This window comes from Nelumbo nucifera, chromosome 2 (assembly GCF_055504915.1).
Source record: "Nelumbo nucifera cultivar China Antique chromosome 2, China Antique-T2T, whole genome shotgun sequence".
Taxonomy (NCBI): Eukaryota; Viridiplantae; Streptophyta; class Magnoliopsida; order Proteales; family Nelumbonaceae; genus Nelumbo; species Nelumbo nucifera.
In genome coordinates, this window is record NC_142650.1 from 84609665 (window position 1) to 84616900 (window position 7236).

Sequence of the window (7236 nt, forward strand, 5' to 3'; positions counted from 1 at the left end):
ACAGTTCCTTTTCCAGTGGTCGGTCTTCTTGCAGAAGTGACAAGCATCCGATGCTTTGTCTTTCTTCTGTTTCTTGCCCTTAGTGGCTTTCTTCTGAGGCTTCTTTGCCTTCCTTTTTCTCTTGCCTGTCTTGCCAGCTTCAACAAGCATAGCTACGGGCTCATCCTTTCTAATCAGTTCTTCAGCTCTTTGCAACATATTGCTGAGCTCTTTCAAGCTGACATTCAGCTTGTTCATGTTATAGTTCATGATGAACGAATTGAAGGAAGGAGGCAAAGAATTAAGGATAGCATCTATCTGGCTCGCAAGGTCCTGCTCGGATCCAAGAGCCTCTAGTTCGTTGATATATCCCATCATCCGAAGACAATGATCGTGAACTTGTTGGCCCTTGGTCATTGATAGCTATAAATATATGACTCTAGCAAGTGCACTAGTTATCAAGTAGTATAATAATATCGTTCCCACGGGGATTTAACAAAATAAGTATTAGAATCACAGTCTTCCCTAATTATTTGGACAGTCGAAATTTAGATTTAAGGAAACAATAACTACTGAAAATAAAAACTGGAACAAAGAAAAAATGGAAACAAAGGTGATCACTAACCGAATATGCAATGATGAAATCGCTAGGACTTTTGGTCCACCTAACCAATGTAATGAATATTGATGGGTCCAATTATCCAAGACTAATTGTTATTCCCATAAGATGAGATTTTCACAAATTTATTTAATATTCTCTCTCGAGTAGAGCTCTCAAGATGGAAGTGCATTAGGTCCAAGAAAACCATTATATTCAGATGAATCATGTATATACATTTCTATATACCATTCAATTCACACTATGAATTATTCTGTCAATTATGTGAATTCCTCTCTCAATTCATTCACATAACCCAAATCAATTAAGAGGTGGCCAAGCTCTTAATTGCATTAAGCACAATAATTCATAGACTATATAGAAATCACAATCTTGGATGAATCAGGAAGATAAAAATATATTCATTAACATGGTTAGGCTTTCCATAGCCCTAGCAAGAAACAAATCAGTTCATGATGGAAGAATTAAAATAAACAAAGGGGAAGAAAGAACACTTGAATTCGCCCATGGTGCTGAGATCTCCTCTTCTTGAAGTTTGTTAATTCTTGAACCTTTCTTGAACCCTTCTTGACTGATTGCTCCTTGCTTCTTGATTCAAATCAGAAGTTGAATGATTGAATGATTCAGTGATCAAGTGATCAAGTGATACCTCAAGCTGGTCTGCCCCCTCCTTCTTATAGATTAAAGGGGAGAGGGTGGTCTCCTACTTTCTCTTGAAGTTGATCTTTACAAGAAATAGAAAGTCCTATCCTAATTCTAATCCTATCACTTTATCTCTTGAACTCAAACCCTTTTTCACTCTAAGATTACATCAAGAATTTAGATCTAGAAGGATTCTTCTTAGTTTCTTGTTCTTGGATTCGTAATAGACCTCCTTTGCGAATTGGGCTTCAGCTAGGCTTTTTTGCGAGTTGGGCTTCAGCTACGGATTGGGCCTTCCTACGAAATTTCCCCAACTTCGGGCCCAGATTTGACTTTGATGTAGGCCGAATCTGAGAAAGCCCAAAACATAATTGTTATGGCTTTTTCTCTTATCTTTCCAGTGGATCTTGAATCAGCCCATTCGGAGTTCGGAGACGTGAGTTAGGCATAGATCACTGAACAATGTCGAAACTATGAAAAAATCATCCGATTTGTCTTTCTTTGCTCTTGATGCCTTCTTTCATACCCTGGACCAAAATACAAGAGATATGAGTACAATTAGATGATAATTTAGTATAAAAGACAGAATAATTGGGGATAAAAATATGATAAATTCTACTCTCATCAGTCATTTGTGCGGTCATGAACTGTTTCAAGACCTTTTGTCGAGTAGAACGATTCTACTCTTCATACATTGTCCTGAGACTGTCCAATATGTCATTGGCAAGTTCGATCTGATTGAACTGCCTCTATATTGGGTTGTCCAAGGAGGCAATGATGTAACATCGGGCAAGGGAGTTTTTCTCCTCCCATTCCTAATAGTCTCTCCTTCGGGCCTCAGAAGCCTTATCTCCTATACGCTCCGGGGCAGGATTCTTTGCCACTTTGCCTAGCTTTTCAGAAGCTACGACCAGCATAAGGTTCCTGTACCAGTTGGGATAGTTTGGGCCCTTCAACTTGTTGTCATCAAGCAATTTTGCAAATGATTCGTTTGCTATTTTCTGATAAAAGAGCAAACATCAGTCCATAACCTAATTTGATTCATGTTCATTTCATAGATATGGATTTTAATCTATGTTCCATTTCCATTTATTCATCTCTGAGACTTCCCTCATTTCTCAGTGACGGTGACTACGGGTTGTCTCTGGAAATGTGGGAAATCACATAGGGTGCATGGAGCCAACTGTTTCAGTTGCATAACCCCACCACCTTTCTGTGAAGGATCATATCCACTCATCATATGAGTTTTCCCTTTGGCCTCTGTCAGACAAGGTTCAGAGCCGTTTTTAGGTAAACCTTTCTGTCCAGTGAGTGCTTACCCATCATATTCGTGAACGCCAAGGTACCGTGAGAGAGTTCCCATTTGCTGGTGAAGCCTCCCCCATATCGGTCTATGATGCCCCTATCACCTTATGAAACACTCAGACAAGCCCAACTACAAATGGATAGCCCATTTTCTGGTGCATTTCCTCATTACTAAAGGACCCATCCTCATGCTATTAATGGAAGGCCTTTAGAGAGTTCATCATATGAATCTCCCTATCACATGCACTTATATTAGCTGGAGGGAACAGTTAATTACACCCTAGTTCTTATTTTAGGTCAAACCAAAGTGGTTCCCACTGACTTTAATGAAGCCAGATTTCGGTGGGCCTAAATCGGCTAGGGTTCCGCATGTAACCTCTTGATGAGGTGTGGGGCCCACCACTGAGGGAGGTCATCTGATGACCAAAAGGGACACCATGGCAATGTTGTGCATTCAGCCATGGTGTGTGCAAGAGCCACTATCGATTGAGCATGGGCCAAGCACTTATGGCCCATGTACGTAGCACATCACACATCCATACATCACATGTAGGGATAAATTGATCCAATCAATTAACCATCTGTAAAGCCCATTTGAAGCCCATTTTAAATCGATAATATTATCTAGGTATATGGGCCGAATGGTTCAACCCATATAGCTTTAAATTTTAAGTGGGCTTTTAGCAGTTTTAACCTTTTAAAACTGGGCCGTTATAGGTTGGGCCGAATTAACCATTTAATTAAACACCAATCCTTAGGCCCATTAGTGGGAAAATTAGGGCTGACTTTCAGCCTTGATTAAACCCTAGGTTCGGTTCAAACTATTTGAACCAATCTTGGTTCAAATGGGTCTAGGGTTTGATCTTTTAATTAAATCTTTAATTGAAGAAAATAATCTGAAATTAAATACTGATAAAAGAAAAACAAGAATCAGTCAATCAGGGCTGTTTGCACAATCCATCCTGCAAAACAGAGGTCAGATCACAGAATGCAGTTTCACAAACTACAAATCGCAGATAGCGATTCTCCCATCTACGAAATCTCATTCTTTGCGAAATCTCCTTTTCTGCGCCGCCATCTTCAATCCAAAAATAAAATAAATAGAAATCCTATTTCTATTAATAATTCCATCAGATCGAATACCTATACATTGAGTCTAGAAAATAAAAAAAATTATTTACAGACCAAAAATAATTCAAGAACTGCAAAATCACAGGTTCCCTGCGCAAACCAAGAATTCGATCTCCACTTGTACGAACAGCCCATAAATCAAGAAAATCATACAGAACAATTCTAAATAATAATCACATTTATGTAAAATTAATTTCAGATTATTCGCCCATTAATTTTGGGAATAAATTTCCCAAAACCCATATCTATGCAAATCGGGTAGAACACCTTCTGCCCATTTGCGCAGGTTCAGATCTGAAACAAACTGGTTCAAGATTTGAACCATGGCTCCGATACCACTGAAGGGATGAGAGATCCATCCCATGGACGCCCAAAGATTGCAGAATATGGGGGCGAATTTCAAAAATTTTTCTCTCCCTTCAACTGGGAATCGCATTCCCTATTTAGAAAATCATATTTTCAAGGATCATACTTGAAACATAAACTGAACCAGATCTGAACCAAAAGGAGTAGGAGAGGATTGTACCTGATCCGGAGAAATAGTATCACCCAACGAAGGTGTTCACGCCCAAGGAAGGATCCAAAGACTGCTCCCACTGAAAATGGCACAGTGCAGGATGGAGCAGAATCAGCAGTGTTCTTCTCCAAGAACTCTGTCCTTCGAAAGAATCAGCAGGATGGTACGTGAGCACAACTTCCTTTCAATCCTTTCTCAAAGAACTGATGTCAAGATCCAATTTTGACTTCTCCCACAACTGGAGATTGAACTGGCAAACAAGGCGGCAAGAATAGGGAGGCGGCAAGAGAGTATTCGCAGGGTGCAGAATTCTCTCTTCTTGATTTCAGCACTAAAGAAAATCTGATGTGTGTCTCCTAAAGGCAGCCGCCCCCTTTTCCTTTTGTTAACCTAGAAAGATCAGCTCTTAATCTCATTAGGAGCTGCTTATCCAAATCATATTTGGATCAGCCTTCTCTTCAGGTGATAAGGATAAACCCTTATCTTATTTGTAGATTAGATGAGCTTTCTCCTAATCTCATTAGCGGGTTTCTAGATCTGAATCACATTTAGATCCGGACTCTCTTAGTGGATAGGGTCAAGACCCTATCCTATCTGCTAATCCATCTCAAAATTCGCCCCATTATTAACTAACTAAATAGCCCAGTTCGAAATGGGCTTTAGGCCCATTAAACTTATGTACTCACTTAACCTTCCTAACTGCTACCCAGTTGGGCTTCCTTGTATGGCGTGGGACCCAAGCATTGATCTACATATCAGCCACATGGGTTCGGCCCAGCCTTTATTACAAGGCCGGGCTGAATACACTGTTATGGACTGTGCACCCCCTGAAACCCATCAAATGGGCTCTTTGGGCCCAACACTTACCCTAAGTGGTCCCTGGGCCAAGCCACCTTGTAACACCCAGGGATTGTGGGCAGATGCAAGATTAGCCCATCAGGTATTATTCTCAATGGTCTTACACTTAACCTCTCAGCCCATAATGATCATACACTGCCCAACAAGAGAGGACCTCTCCCTCGGCTGCAAGGATCAGTGTTGCACTCTCTACTTATATGGATCCTGGGAATTAAAACCTTTTTGCAAACATTTGAGAAACCATAATATATATACATTTTATATCTCATATAAAATATACTTTGCAAAACAAATCTCAACGGTTGAAATCGGCTTCCGGCAGTCTTGGTTTCCATCAGTGAGAGTGCATCCCCGATCATTACCTTTGTCCGACAAAGGGGCTGATCCTGTCACTATGATCACCCACTCAGATGAATTTTCGGACAGTCCCAACAAACCCAGGTTTTAACCCCCGCTAAGGATCTCACTGATTGGTACATCAAAGACAGCCCAATCTAACACCTACTGCAGTATCATAATCGAGTCTAGGGGTCGGGTGTAACTTTCTAGTTTTGCCCATCAATCTCCAAGGTCCAGGGCAATACTAGAAATCTGGTCCAGTTCATAGATTCAATTAATCCTACACTGTGTGTGCTTAGGGTCTCACCCTGGCAGCTGAGACAGGCCACCCCAATCGGCTTCATGGCCCTTGGGCTTCTGGGAGTGACTCACAGTCCTCTCTCCAGTACTGCAATCACAAGTAGTATCTTTTCAGGTTGCCGATGTTCTACGCTCGAGGTACTTGCTTCCCTTCCAAGGTCTCAAGCTTGTATGTTCCTTCCCCAAATATACATCTTACTCGGTACGGACCTTCCCAGTTCAGCTTGAGCTTACCAACACCGGGCTCAAGTACCATAACCTTCCGAAGAACCAAGTCGCCAACACGGAAGTGTCACTTTTTTACCCGGGCGTTATAGTACCGAGCTACTCTCTGCTGGTAGGCTGCAGTCCGGATGTATGCCAGGTCTCGAACTTCTTCCACCAGGTCTAGGTTAGTACGGAACTCATCATTATTTGTCTCCTTGTCGTAGGCCTCTAAGCGCAGCATAGACACCTTGATTTCTACTAGGATCACTGCTTTCATGCCGTAAGTGACAATGAAGGGAGTCTCGCCTGTGGCAGTCTTGATGGTGGTCCGGTAGGCTCATAGTACATTGGGCAATTCGTCTACCCACAGTCCTTTGGCTCGAGCTAAGCGAGCTTTCAGTCCACAGAGTATGGCTTTGTTGGTGACTTCCGCTTGCCCGTTTGCCTGGGCGTATGCCACCGAGGTGAAGTTTGGTCGTATTCCCATCTTGGCGCACCAATTCTAAAACTTGTTGTCCTTGAATTTCTTTCCGTTGTTGGAGATGAGTACCCGAGGTAGCCCGAAACCACATACTATGTTCCTCTAGAAGAAGTTTTATATGTTGCAGGTCGTAATCATCGTTAGGGGTTCCGTTTCCACCCACTTCGTGAAATAGTCCACTACTACGACTAGAAACCTCCTCTGTCCTGTCGCAGGCAGGAATGGGCCAAGTATGTCGATTCCCCACTGTGTGAAGGGCCATGGGCTGGTGAGGCATTTTAAGTCAGTAGTAGGTCGGTGGTGGATGTTGGCGTGCCTCTGACAGTTGTCGCACTTCTTGACAAGCTCGAGTGCGTCTGCCTTCATCATAGGCCAGTAATAACCTTGTCGTAGTGCCTTCTGGGCGAGAGCCCTGCCCCCCAAGTGTCCGCCGCACAAGCCTTCATGGGTGTCGTGGAGAACGAGCTCGACCTCTGAGGGTCGCAAGCAACGCAAGTAGTGGAGCGTGAAAGATCTTCTGTATAGTCGTCTGTCTATGATGATGCACTTAGCTGATTGGTGCTCCACTCTTTGTGTCGCATTGCATTCTGCAGGGAGGGTCCCGTGAAGTAGATAACTCATGAGCGGGTCAATCCAGCTCGACTCTGCTTGTGCTACAGGAGCGACCACTCCTGACCCCCCGAGAATGCTAGGCCGAGGTAAGTCCTCTATGTACACAGTCCGCATGGTGTTGCTACTTGTGCTAGCTAACCGAGACAAGGTGTCAGCCTTAGCATTCTCGGATCTTGGGATCTGCTTGATGAAATAGGAGATGAAGTCGCATAGTATCTCCTTGACTTTGGATAAATAGGCTGCCAT